General features: G+C 45.4%; 1 protein-coding gene across 11 annotated transcripts in view; it reads right to left on the bottom strand.

Annotated features, from left to right (window-relative positions):
- mllt10 (MLLT10 histone lysine methyltransferase DOT1L cofactor) overlaps positions 1 to 14,001 on the bottom strand; it is a 319,789-nt gene that overhangs the window by 108,974 nt on the left and 196,814 nt on the right. The gene's annotated exons all lie outside the window — the stretch shown is intronic.

Consider the following 14,001-nt stretch of genomic DNA (forward strand, 5'->3'; position numbering starts at 1 on the left):
ACGGCGCTCTGGACGTGGGCGGCAGCTCCTGCACCCCTCTGCCAGTGACAATGGCATCTCGCCAAGAGGGCTGAGGAGTGCCCGGCCATGTCACCAGTCGCACCCTCCCAGGTGATACCTGCTCAAGCCTCGCCGGCCAGATGACGACCACTAAGGTCATCAGGGCCGACACAACAGCAGAGTCAGCAATCTGCTTCAGATGCTGCTGCCAGCAAAGGGGTGGGGGTGGGGGGGCATCAAGATGCAGCATTCGCAAGTGTCATTTTAAAGCACCGTGAGCACAGGATAGGGTTTTCACGGGTGATATTTTTTCATTTCATCAGTGTTATGTATTGTTTTTGTGTGACACAGTAAAGTTATGTCCCTTTTTTGCAATGTTGGAAAAGATATAAATCTAGATTTTGTTTCAATGCTCTTGAGTGTCCTTATTGTCTTCCATCAGTGCCTTATGAGAGATGGCAAGGGCAGCAAACTTTATTACAGAAGTTGTAAAGCAACACTGGAGTCATGGGATTACCTCGTCAGAAATATGTGGTAAGGAGGTGGTGCCCTTGCCATGAGATTGAAGCCATGCCTTGGCTCCCTGGCTGAAGGTGTGTAGAATCAAAAACAAAAACAGAATTACCTGGAAAAACTCAGCAGGTCTGGCAGCTTCGGCAGAGAAGAAAAGGACATTTCGAGTCCTCATGACCCTTCAACAGAACTAGGTGAATCCAAGGAGTGGGGTAAAATATAAGCTGGTTTAAGGTGGGGTGGGGGGGTGGTTGTAGAGACAAGCAAGCAGTGATAGGAGCAGATAATCAAAAGATGTCACAGACAAAAGAACACAGAGGTGTTGAAGTTGGTGAAATTATCTAAATGAATGTGCTAATTAAGAATGGATGGTAGGGCACTCAAGGTACAGCTCTAGTGGGGGTGGGGGGGTATAAAAGACTTAAAAATAATGGAAATAGGTGTGAAAAGAAAAATCTATATAAATTATTGGAAAAAAAACAAAAGGAAGGGGGAAGAAACAGAAAGGGGGTGGGGATGGGGGAGGGAGCTCAAGACCTAAAGTTGTTGAATTCAATATTCAGTCCGGAAGGCTGTAAAGTGCCTCGTCGGAAGATGAGGTGCTGTTCCTCCGGTTTGCATTGGGAATCAAGGCCACCCTGAAAGTTCCTCAAGTCTGCCTACATGTCCTCGCCCTCTGCCTGCCTGGGCTCCTAATTAGGACCATCAGTAGAATCGTTCTCTGAGGCTTGTGGAGCTGCCTCGCTATCCTCATCTTGATTATATAATTGACCTTCAGTTCCTCATTCTTATCAGCCACTTGGTTACCAACTGTTTCTGGTATGTAATTTGAGTTATCTAATGCGAAGAGTCAGAAAATGTCTGTTCAACAGCTCTGCCATTTTCTCATTCCCATAATTTCTTCTGTCTGTTTCTCTAAGAGACCAAAGTTTACCTTAGCTATTCTGCCCCTTTTTTTATATACTTGTAGTTCTTACAAACTGTTTCTATATTCTTGGCTAATTTACTCTCAATTTTATCGCTTAGCATCTACAGTTCGATCATCCTTTGTTGGCTTCTGAACCTCTCTCAATCTGCAGGTTTACTACTATTCTTTGCAACATTATCAAAGAATTATGGAATGGTTATGGCACAGGAGGAAATCTTTTGGCCCATTATGCCTGTGCTGGCCACGCCCCTTGCCTTTTCCCTCTGGCCCTGCAAATTTTTCCTCTACAGATAATAACCCAATTCCCTTCCGTAAGCTATGATTGAACCTGCCTCCACCATACTCTCAGGCAGTGCATAACGGATCCCAGCTACTCGCTGCGTAAAAGCTTTTTCTTCATGTTGCCATTGTTTCTTTTACCACACCTTAAATTGGTCTCCTCTGGCTCTCAATTCTTCCAACAATGGGAACAATGTCTCCCTATCTATTTTGTCCAGATACCGCATGATTTTGAATACCTCTATCAAGTCTCCTATCAACCTTCTCTTCAAGGATAACAGTCCCAACTTCTCCAGTCTTTCTCCATAATTGGTGTTCCTCATCCCTGGAACCATTCTCGTGAATTTTTATTGCACTCTTTATAATACCTTCACATCCTTCCTAAAGTGTGGTATCCAGAACTGGACAAAATGCTCCAGTTGAGACTGAATCAGTATTTACAGACTTGAGTACTGCTGGAAAAAAGACATGTCAAAGCTTTTCATCTTGGACTCATCAGGGCACTTCGCAAGAATACCAATGTAAGGGGGAAAACAACAATTTATACTGTATGTGAAAAGTGCTGATTGGTTGGCAAGTGGACTCTGATTGGTATAGGCATTACCTTGGAGAATGCGCCAGTGATGGTGACTGACAGTTAACTGCCAACCAATGTTTGGCAGTTAAGTGTCAGTCACCATCACTGGTGCATTCTTCATGACAATGCCTCTGCCAATCAGAGTCCACTTGCCAACCAATCAGCAATTTTCACATAGAGTATAAATTGTTGTTTTCCCCCTTATATTGGTATTCTTGCAAAATGTCCAGATGAGTGTAAGATGAAAAGCTTGGATTGTCTTTTCTTTCAAGCAAAAAACTTACTTGCTTTTGTACTCTATGCCACTATTCATAAAGTCCAGGATGTTGTATTTTTTATTAACTGCTCTCTCAACCTTCCTTCCACCAATGATTTATGTACATATACATAAGGCCCCTCTGCTCCTGCAACTGCTTTAGAATTGTAGCATTATTTTACATTGCTTCTCTGTGTTCATTAATAGCCTCTCCTTTTAACCAAATACTATCCTTAACTTCCCTAAGTCACAAATGGATATTTCTCATTGAGTTTTTGTTTTTTCAAGTACTTCTGTTGAAGCAAGTGGTTCTTCTAGGATTGATGCAAATTAGGCACAGAGTGTATTTCTGGCTTAGACTGGGCTTTCTACTCGACGCTCATTGGGAGGCAGGGTACCTGAAATAACTGCAGGATTTAAAACACTGCAGTTGCCATTTAATGGAGATTTGTCCATCCATAATAAGGAAATCATAGACAAGAAATAATTGCTGCAAATAAATGGCTAGTGAGTGATGCAGCTGTAGAGTTGCTCTTTGATGAAGGAGGCTAAAAGAGACACTGAAAGCTGACTGGGAGAGATAGCAGGTGCTCAAAATTCAGGACATTTTGAAGGTGAGAAAGATGTTATCCAATTCCAGCTATCTACCAAGATAAGGTTCCCATGGACTTTCCTATACCGAGTAAATGAGCAAAGTAAGAATACCATAAAATGATACTTTATCTTTGACTGAGACTGCATGTAAAAGCAGAAAGCTTTACATCACTTTCTAATTTCAACTTGCCAAACTGCAAGGCAGGCTTCCTAGTTTCAGTTTTAACTTGCAACTAAGTGCTGAATTTACTTCTGTGAATATGTATCCAAGCTTTCAACAAAATATAGCTGCGTAATGTACGTTTCTTAATTCTCACACTCTGCCTTGCAGGACGGGCACTTAGATGTCATCCAACATCCAACATCTCAGTACTAATTTTCTGTTTGCAAGACAAAGTAGCATTTAATAGTAAAGGAAAAAACACTTGGGAAATGCACACAGAATACTTCTGCCCAAAGGTTCCACTAACGAGGCTACTGTCACATTCCTGGAGAATGAGATAAGACAAAAACTGGATAAAGCTGGCCAATACCTTTAAGGTTAGGATTAGTACACTCTTTCCTGATCATTCTATCCCTAACATCTGTAACCCCACCCCCCCCAAGTTACTCATTTACGCACAGTGGATACACTCAAATAGAACACCATGACAAATACCACCAGTTAGGTACTCCTTGAAGGAGTATTTGTAGTGTTTGAATATATTTTGAATTTCCGTTTCTATGCACATCCCAAGAACTTGCCAAATCTTCCTTTACCACTGACAGTGGCAGCACCTGAAGCACTCAAAATCACTCACGCCACACATCTTAAGCTTCAGCAAAAGAATTTCACTTTAGGGTATAAAAACAGATTGCCTCAGGAGGCTGCAGCAGACTGCTGAAACGACCATCTACCTTCACCACATAGCCCTCAGCCAGGTTCCTCAGCGACCAGTTTTTAAAGAGCTTGACTTGCCTCCTTCTGGTGAGATCAAGAAAGCCATTAAGCAGATGAACTCACGCAAGGCTTCAGGAAAAGATGAACTCCCTGTGGAAATTTTCAAAGCGGTGGGCCCTGATACGATAAAGGTCTTCCTGATATCCTCTTGTGCATTTGGAATGAATAAAAGATGCCAAATGACTTACGCGATGTCACAATTGTTGGTCTCTACAAAAACAAAGGCAGCAAAGCAGAGTGTGGAACTACAGAGGTATCTCACTCCTGTCCATAGCAGGAAAGATCTTTGCTAGCATCATCCTGAACAGATTTATCATTAGGGCAAAAGCAGGTCGTAGCACAGTGGATATGATGTCCGCAAGGCAAATCCAAAAAAAATATCTTGAGCAAAACATGGCCTTTTACTTAATTTTCGTTGACCTCGCAAGGGCCTTTGACGCAATGAACAGGGAGGTCCTCTAGATAATCCTGGAACTGCATGGTTGCCCAAAAAACATTGTCAAGCTAATACAGCTGGTCCACAACAGAATGACGGGTCAGGTCCTTTTAAATGGCGAATCATCAGCTCCCTTTAAGATCGTGAATGCAGTGAAGTAGAGCTGCATTCTAGCAGCAGTCCTCTTAAACTTATTTTTTTACCTATGTTAAGGTTCTCAAAGAGGGAGTGTACCTCCAATATCATCTTGACAGCTCACTCTTTGACTTACGTCACCTCAGTACAAAAACCAAATCTTCTGAGAAACTCATCCAGGAAGTCTTTTCGCCGATGTTGTGCCTTAATGGCTCACAAAACAAGATTTGCAGTTTATGGTTGACAGATTTTCAGAGGCTTCAAAGCTGTTTGGATCATCAGCCTTAGAAAGACTGAGGTTCTATACCAGCCCTTGCCAAATTTCAGCATTATTCAATCAGACATCTCCATTTATGATACAGAGCTGAAGAATGTTGATAGCTTCAAATAGAGTTCTAAATTGGGGGAAGGCTGATTTTAATAAGATCAGAGTGTACTGGGAGCAGCTACTTTTAGGTAAATCTGCGTCAGAGCAGTGGGACTCATTCAAGAAGGAAATAGGGAGAGTACAGGGCCAACATATTCCAGTAAAGATAAAGGGTGGGACCAACAAATCTAGGGAACCCTGGATGTCGAGGGATATACTGGATTGGATAAAGAGAAAAAGGGAGGCTTATGGCAGATACCAAGGGCTCAAAGCAGCGGAAGCCCTAGAGGAGGATAGAATGTGTAAGGGGGAACTTGAAAAGGAAATTAGGAGAGCAAAAAGGGGGCATGAACAAACATTGGCAGGTAAAATAAAGGAAAATCCAAAGTTATTTTACAAGTACATTAAGAGTAAGAGGATAACTAGGGAAAGAGTAGGGCCCATTAAGGACCATAGTGGTAATTTGTGTGTGGAGCTGGAAAACGCAGGTAGGGTTCTAAATGAAAACTTTGTGTTGGTGTTCACAAGTGAGAGGGATGATGTGGGTATGGAAATCAGGCAGTAGCACTGAGATATATTTTAAGAAATTGGCATAGAAAGGGAGTAGGTTCTAAGTGGTCTGGCAGGCTTAAAAGTAGATAAATCTCCAGGCCCAGAGGAAATGTATCCCAGGCTGCTAAGTGAGGCAAGGGAGGAGATAGCAGGGGCGCTGGCAATAATTTTCAATATCTCTCTGGCCACAGGAGATGTGCCAGAGGACTGGAGGACTGCCAATGTGGTGCTGTTATTCAAGAAGGGAGGAAGGGATAAACCAGGAAACTACAAGCCAGTCAGTCTAACCTCAGTAGTGGAGAAACTAATGGAAGCAATTCTAAAGGACAGAATGAATCTACACTTGGAGGGGCAGGGATTAATCAAGGACAATAAGCATGGTTTTGTTAAGTGGAGGCCATGTCTGACCAATTTGATTGAATTTTTTTAAGAGATGACCAGATGTGTAGATGAGGGCAATGCATTTGATGTAGTCTACTTGGACTTCTGCAAGGCTTTTGAAAAGGTCCCACATGGGAGACGGGAAGTAAGAGCTCATTGGATTAAAGGCAGTTTGGCAAATTGGACCCAGAATCAGCTGTGTGGTAGGAAGCAGGGGGTGATGGTTGAGGGGTGTTTTTGTGACTGTATGCCTGTGTCCAGTGGGGTTCCAAAGGAATCGGTGTAGGGTCCCTTGCTGTTTGTGATATAAATAAATGATTTAGACTTGAATGTAGGCGGGTTGATCAGTAAGTTCGCAGATGACACAAAAATTGGTGGGGTGGTAAATAGTGAGGAGGATAGCCTTAGATTACAGGAGCATACAGATGGGCTGGTCAGTGGCAAATGGAATTTAATCTGGATAAGTGAGGGGTGATGCACTTGGGCAGGACAAACAAGGCACAGGAATGTACAATGAATGGAAGGACCCTGGGAAGCACAGAGGGTCAGGGAAACCTTGGTGTGTATGTCCACTGGTCCCTTAAGGTAGCGGGACAGGTAGATAAGATAGTTAAGAAGGCATATAGGATACTTGCCTTTGTTAGCTGAGGCATAGAATATAAGAGCAGGGAGGTTATGCTGGAACTGTATAAGACGCTGGTTAGGCCACAGCTAGAGTATTGCGTGCAGTTCTGGAATCCTCATTAGAGGAAGGATGTGATTGCAATAGAGAGTGCAGAGGGGATTTACCAGGATGTTGCCTGGACTGGAGAGTTTTAGTTATGAAGACAGACTGGGGTTATTTTCCTTGGAGCAGAGGAAATTGAAGGGGGACATGATTGAGGTGTATAAAATTATGAGGGGCATAGATAGGGTAGACGGGAAAGAACTTTTCCCCTTGGTGGAGGGATCAATAACCAGGGGGCATAGATTTAAGGTAAAGGAAGTTTAGAGGGGATATGAAGAAGAATTTTTTCACCCAGAGGGTGGTGGGAATCTGGATCACTGCCTGTAAGGGTGGTAGAAGCAGAAACCCTCATAACATTTAAGAAGTATTTGGATGTGCACTTGCGATGCCATGGCATACAAGGCTGAGCCCAGTGCTGGAAAATGGGATTAGAATAGTTAGGTACTTGTTTGACCGGCGCAGACGCGATGGGCTGAAGGGCCTTTTTCTGTGCTGTAGATCTCTATGACTCCACCTTGGAACCATTACCTTCAATGACGGTTTGCTTGATAATGAGATATCAGCTAGGGTCAGCAAGGCGAGCCAGGCACTCGGAAGACAACACAGCAGAGTAGTAAATCACCACAGCATCAGACTGTCCACGAAGATCAAGATGTACAATGCTCCTGTCATTACTTCCCTCCTCTATGGCTGAGAGCCCTGGACTTTATATCGCAAACACATAAGGCAGCTGGAACAATTTCACATGCGTACTCTTCGTTCCATCCTCGGCATCTGCTGGCAAGACCAGGTCACAAACCTCGAAATCCTAGACCAACTCAGACAACAAATATTGAGGCAAAGCTCCTGAGAGCACTGGGCAGGACATGTAATTAGAATGAAGGACCATTGTATTCCGAGACAACTGCTGTATGAAGAGCTAACGTTTGGCAAAAGAACTCAAGGTCAAACTCAAGCAAGCGCTACAAAGACATGCTTAAGGGAAATCTGAAGTGGTGCGGCAACAAGCCTAATGGGAGTGGGGAGAATCAGCGCAAGAAGGAACTTGCTGGAAAGCTCTGATCCATAGAGCTTCTGTCACTTTTGAAAAGGATCGACGTCAACATTGTATTGCTGCCAATGAACAGCGTCATAGAAAATAATCTGTCCATGTCACAAAATATGAGTTCCAATGCCCCAACTGTTTCTGACTCTGTGCATCCAGACTGGGACTACATAACCATCTCAGGTATTCATAGTTGGTAAGTCTGCAAATCCATCTTCGTACTTGAAGAATAAATATCATCATCATCATAACAGACTACAGGCCACATATGCTAGTTCAAGGGGCTCCTTCGACAAAAAACCCATTCACAGAGGTCCGTCGCATTGTGGGAGTATGTCCCGTGAATTATTACATTGCTGCCATCGAGGCCCTTGCTCTTGAACAACTGAAGAAAAATTATGCAGTAGCTCACAATCTTACTAATTCCCAGAAATCGATTTCCAGGCAGGCCATGGATATTTGTAGATGGTACTCTGCAACATGAAAGTATACACTATGTAGGGGCGATTGCACAGAAGTAGGAATTGAATACAGTCGTAGAGTCATTGTGGCCCAGAAGGAGGCCATTTGGGCCAATGAGTCCATACTGCTCTCTGGGGAGCGTTACAATTAGTCTCATTTCCCTGCTTTATCTCTGTAGCCTTGCAAGTTTATTTCCTTCAAGTGCACATCCAATTTCCTTTTGAAATCATTTGTCACCTCCGCTTTCACCACCCTCAGAGGCGTGTTCCAGGTGATTACCATTCACTGCATACCTCACATCCACCCTGCATCTTCTGCTCAAAATCTTAAACCTGTGTCCACTAGGTTCTGTACCATCAGATGATGGGAATAGCTTTTCTTTGTCTACCTTATCTAAGCCTAACATAATCTTGTACACCTCTAACAAATATCTCCTCAATTTCCTCTGCTCAAAGGAGAACAAACCCAGCTTCTCCAACATAACATTGCAGCTAAAATTCCTAATCCCCGAAACCTTCTGGTAAATTTCTTCTGAACTCTCTCAGGGATCCCCACATTCTTGTAAGGTTTGGTGACCAGAACTGGAAGCAATACTCTCGTTGTGGCCTAACCAGTACATAATACAAGTTCAACATAAGTTGCCATCTTTTGTACTCAATGCTTCTGTTTATGAAGCCCAAGGTCCTATTATTTTTGCTAACTACTCTTTCAATATGTCCTGTCCCCTTCAAAAAGCTAGGTAGAAGAACCCCCGGGTCCCTTTCTCCTTGTACCCTTTAGAACTGTGCCAAGTAGTCTATATTGCCTCCCACTAGCCCTTCTGCCAAAATGCATCACCTCACACTTCTCTGTATTATCCTGTTGCAGTCAATTACTGTTATTCTCACTTATCTGCCAAACCCCCAAGTTTAGTAGCATCATCAAATTTAGAAATTTTACTCGGTATCCCAATATTCAAGTTATTTATATATAATAATCACAACTGGCTGTGAAAGCGGGTTTTAGTAAACACCTTGTCAAAAACATCAGGAGAGAAATGGAAAGCATTGAAGGTGAACAAGGCAAAAGAGAGATACGGAAATCTTGTCGCAGAGAGGAACAAAACTTCTTCAAGGTAGGCATTTCTTGAAGAGGAGGGGCAGTCAATTAAACAAAGAGATAAAAACAAAAACCTGCGGATGCTGGAAATCCAAAACAAAAACAGAATTACCTGGAAAAACTCAGCAGGTCTGGCAGCATCAGTGCAGAAGAAAAGAGTTGACGTTTCGAGTCCTCATGACCCTTCAACAGAACTGGGTGAATCCAAGGAGAGGGGTGAAATATAAGCTGGTTTAAGATGGGGAAGGTGGGAAGTGGAGGGGGTGGTGTGGATGTAGGGACAAGCAAGCAGTGATAGGGGCAGATAACCAAAAGATGTCACAGACAAAAGAACAAAAGAACACAGGTGTTGAAGTTGGTGAAATTATCTAAACGAATGTGCTAATTAAGAATGGATGGTAGGGCACTCAAGGTACAGCTCTAGTAGGCGTGGGGTGCCAAAAGATTTAAAAATAATGGAAATAGGTGAGAAAAAAAATCTATATAAATTATTGGAAAAAACAAAAGGAAGGGGGAAGAAACAAAGGGGGTGGGGATGGAGGAGGGAGTTCAAGATCTAAAGTTGTTGAATTCAATATTCAGTCCGGAAGGCTGTAAAGTGCCTAGTCGGAAGATGAGGTGCTGTTCCTCCAGTCTGCGTTGGGCTTCACTGGAACAATGCAGCAAGCCAAGGACAGACATGTGGGCAAGAGAGCATGGTGGAGTGTTAAAATGGCAAGCGACAGGGAGGTTTGGGTCATTCTTGCGGACAGACCGCAGGTGTTCTGTAAAGCGGTCGCCTAGTTTACGTTTGGTCTCTCCAATGTAGAGGAGACCGCATTGGGAGCAACGAATACAGTAGACTAAGTTGGGGGAAATGCAAGTGAAATGCTGCTGCACTTGAAAGGAGTGTTTGGGCCCTTGGACGGTGAGGAGAGAGGAAGTGAAGGGGCAGGTGTTGCATCTTTTGCCTGGGCATGGGGATGTGCCATAGGTGGGGGTTGAGGAGTAGGGGATGATGGAGGAGTGGACCAGGGTGTCCCAGAGGGAACAATCACTACGGAATGCCGCCAGGGGAGGGGGGTGGGGGTGTGTGTGTGTGTGTGTGTGTGTGTGTGTGTGTGCGCGAAGGGAAGATGTGTTTCGTGGTGGCATCATGCTGGAGTTGGCGGAAACGGCGGAGGATGATCCTTTGAATGCGGAGGCGAGGCTGGTGGGATGATAAGTGAGGACAAGGGGGACCCTATCATGATTCTGGGAGGGAGGGGAAAGCGTGAGGGCGGATGCGCGGGAGATGGGCTGGACACGATTGAGGGCCCTGTCAACAATCATGGGTGGAAAACCTCGGTTAAAGAAGGAGGACATGTCAGAGGAACTGTTTTTGAAGGTAGCATCATCAGAACTGATGCAACGGAGGTGAAGGAACTGAGAGAATGGGATGGAGTCCTTACAGGAAGTTGGGTGTGAGGAGCTGTAGTCGAGGTAGCTGAGAGAGTCGGTAGGCTTGTAATGGATATTGGTGGACAGTTTATCACCAGAGATTGAGACAGAGAGGTCAAAGAAGGGAAGTGTCAGAGATGGACCACGTGAAAATGATGGAGGGGTGGAGATTGAAAGCAAAATTAATACATTTTTCCAAGTCCCAACGAGAGCATGAAGCAACACCAAAGTAATCATCAATGTACCGGAGAAAAAGTTGTGGAAGGGGGCCGGAGTAGGACTGGAACAAGGAATGTTCCACATACCCCATAAAGAGACAGGCATAGCTGGGGCCCATGCGGGTACCCATAGCCACATCTCTTATTTGGAGGAAGTGAGAGGAGTTGAAGGAGAAATTTTTCAGTGTGAGAACAAGTTCAGCCAGATGGAGGAGAGTAGTGATGGATGGGGATTGTTCGGGCCTCTGTTCCAGGAAGAAGCTAAGGGCCCTCAGACCATCCTGGTGGGGGATGGTGGTGTAGAGGGATTGGACGTCCATGGTGAAGAGGAAGCGGTTGGGGCCAGGGAACTGGAACTTGTTGATGTGACGTAAGGTGTCAGAGGAATCACGGATGTAGGTGGGAAGGGACTGGACAAGGGGAGAGAGAAGGGAGTCAAGATAACGAGAAATGAGTTCCGTGGGGCAGAAGCAAGCTGACACGATCGGTCTACCAGGACAGTTGTGTTTGTGGATTTTGGGTAGGAGGTAGAAGTGGGCCGACCGAGGTTGGGCAACTATCAGGTTGGAAGCTGTGGGAGGAAGATCTCCAGAGGAGATGAGGTCAGTGACAGTCCTGGAAACAATGGCTTGATGTTCAGTGATGGGGTCATGGTCCAGGGAGAGGTAGGAGGAAGTGTCTGCGAGTTGACGCTCAGCCTCCGCAAAGTAGAGGTCAGTGCGCCAGACAACAACAGCACCACCCTTGTCAGCGGGTTTGATGACAATGTTGGGGTTGGACCTGAGAGAACGGAGTGCAGTAAGTTCAGAGAGAGACAGATTAGAATGGGTGAGAGGACCAGAGAAATTGAGACGACTAGTGTCGCGCCGATAGTTCTCAATGAAAAGATCAAGAGAAGGTAAGAATCGAGAGGGAGGGGTCCAGGTGTAGGGAGAATATTGGAGGTGGGTAAAAGGATCCGTTGAACGGGGAGAGGACTCCTGCCCAAAGAAGTGAGCTCGGAGATGAAGCCGGTGGAAGAAGAGTTCAGCATCGTGCCGAGACCGAAATTCATTGAGATGAGGGTGTAAGGGTATGAAACTAAGTCCTTTGCTGAGCACTGAACGTTCAGCGTCGGAGAGGGGAAGGTCAGGGGGTAAAGTGAATACATGGCTGGGGCTGGGATTGGAAGATGGGGTGGGGACAGCGGGACAGGCAGGGGTGGAGGGTCCTAGATGGGTGTTGGTGTCGATGAGTTGTTGGAGCTGGCGTTCCTTAGCACTTGAGAGAAAGAGAAAAAGCTTCTTGTTGAGGTGTCGGATGAGACGAAGAATAAAAAGAAACTGGGGGCACGCACAGCTTTGAAAAAGGGTACGGCGGTGCTGCTGGAGGGAGAGGTCGAGTGTGTTCATATGGCGGCGCATGGCACTGAGTGTGGATCTCAGAATGTGACGGGAACAGCAGTCCGAGAAACGTTTTAGGTCCCGGAGATACCCGTAATCCTGGGAGGGGTTAAAAACAAGAGGGGTGGAATTTCAGTTGAAATCCACGTGGGCTAAGTCGGAGACGGAGACAGTCACTGAGAAAGGAGATATGGCTGTGAAAGCGGGTTTTAGTAAACACCTTGTCAAAAACACCAGGAGAGAAATGGAAAGCATTGAAGGTGAACAAGGCAAAAGAGAGATACGGAAAACTTGTCGCAGAGAGAAACAAAACTTCTTCAAGGTAGGCATTTCTTGAAGAGGAGGGCAGTCAATTAAACAAAGAGATAAAAACAAAAACCTGCGGATGCTGGAAATCCAAAACAAAAACAGAATTACCTGGAAAAACTCAGCAGGTCTGGCAGCATCAGTGGAGAAGAAAAGAGTTGACGTTTCGAGTCCTCATGACCCTTCAACAGAACTAGGTGAATCCAAGGAAGGGGTGAAATATAAGCTGGTTTAAGGTTGGGGGGCGGGGGTTGGGTGGGGGGAGAGAAGTGGAGGGGGGCGGTGTGGTTGTAGGGACGAGCAAGCAGTGATAGGAGCAGATAATCAAAAGATGTCACAGACAAAACAACACAGAGGTGTTGAAGTTGGTGATATTATCTAAACGAATGTGCTAATTAAGAATGGATGGTAGGGCACTCAAGGTACAGCTCTAGTGGGAGTGCGGGGGGCCTAAAAGATTTAAAAATAATGGAAATAGGTGGGAAAAGAAAAATCTATATAAATTATTGGAAAAAACAAAAGGAATGGGGAAGAAACAGAAAGGGAGTGGGGATGGAGGAGGGAGTTCAAGATCTAAAGTTGTTGAATTCAATATTCAGTCCGGAAGGCTGTAAAGTGCCTAGTCGGAAGATGAGGTGCTGTTCCTCCAGTCTGCGTTGGGCTTCACTGGAACAATGCAGCAAGCCAAGGACAGACATGTGGGCAAGAGAGCAGGGTGGAGTGTTAAAATGGCAAGCGACAGGGAGGTTTGGGACATTCTTGCGGACAGACCGCAGGTGTTCTGTAAAGCGGTCGCCCAGTTTACGTTTGGTCTCTCCAATGTAGAGGAGACTGCATTGGGAGCAACGAATGCAGTAGACTAAGTTGGGGGAAATGCAAGTGAAATGCTGCTTCACTTGAAAGGAGTGTTTGGGCCCTTGGACGGTGAGGAGAAAGGAAGTGAAGGGGCAGGCATTGCATCTTTTGTGTGGGCATGGGGAGGTGCCATAGGTGGAGGTTGAGGAGTAGGGGGTGATGGAGGAGTGGACCAGGATGTTCCGGAGGGAACGATCCCTACGGAATGCCGCCGGGGGGCGTGAAGGGAAGATGTGTTTTGTGGTGGCATCATGCTGGAGTTAGCGGAAATGGCGGAGGATGATCCTTTGAATGTGGAGGCTGGTGGGGTGATAAGTGAGGACAAGGGGGACCCTATCATGTTTCTGGGAGGGAGGGGAAGGTGTGAGGGCGCATGCGCGGGAGATGGGCTGGACACGGTTGTGGCCCCTGTCAACGACCGTGGGTGGAAAACCTTGGTTAAGGAAGAAGGAGGACATGTCAGAGGAACTGTTTTTGAAGGTAGCATCATCAGAACAGATGCGACGGAGGTGAAGGAACTGAGAGAATGGG

The sequence above is a fragment of the Carcharodon carcharias genome, chromosome 3 (assembly GCF_017639515.1).
Source record: "Carcharodon carcharias isolate sCarCar2 chromosome 3, sCarCar2.pri, whole genome shotgun sequence".
Lineage (NCBI taxonomy): Eukaryota > Metazoa > Chordata > Chondrichthyes > Lamniformes > Lamnidae > Carcharodon > Carcharodon carcharias.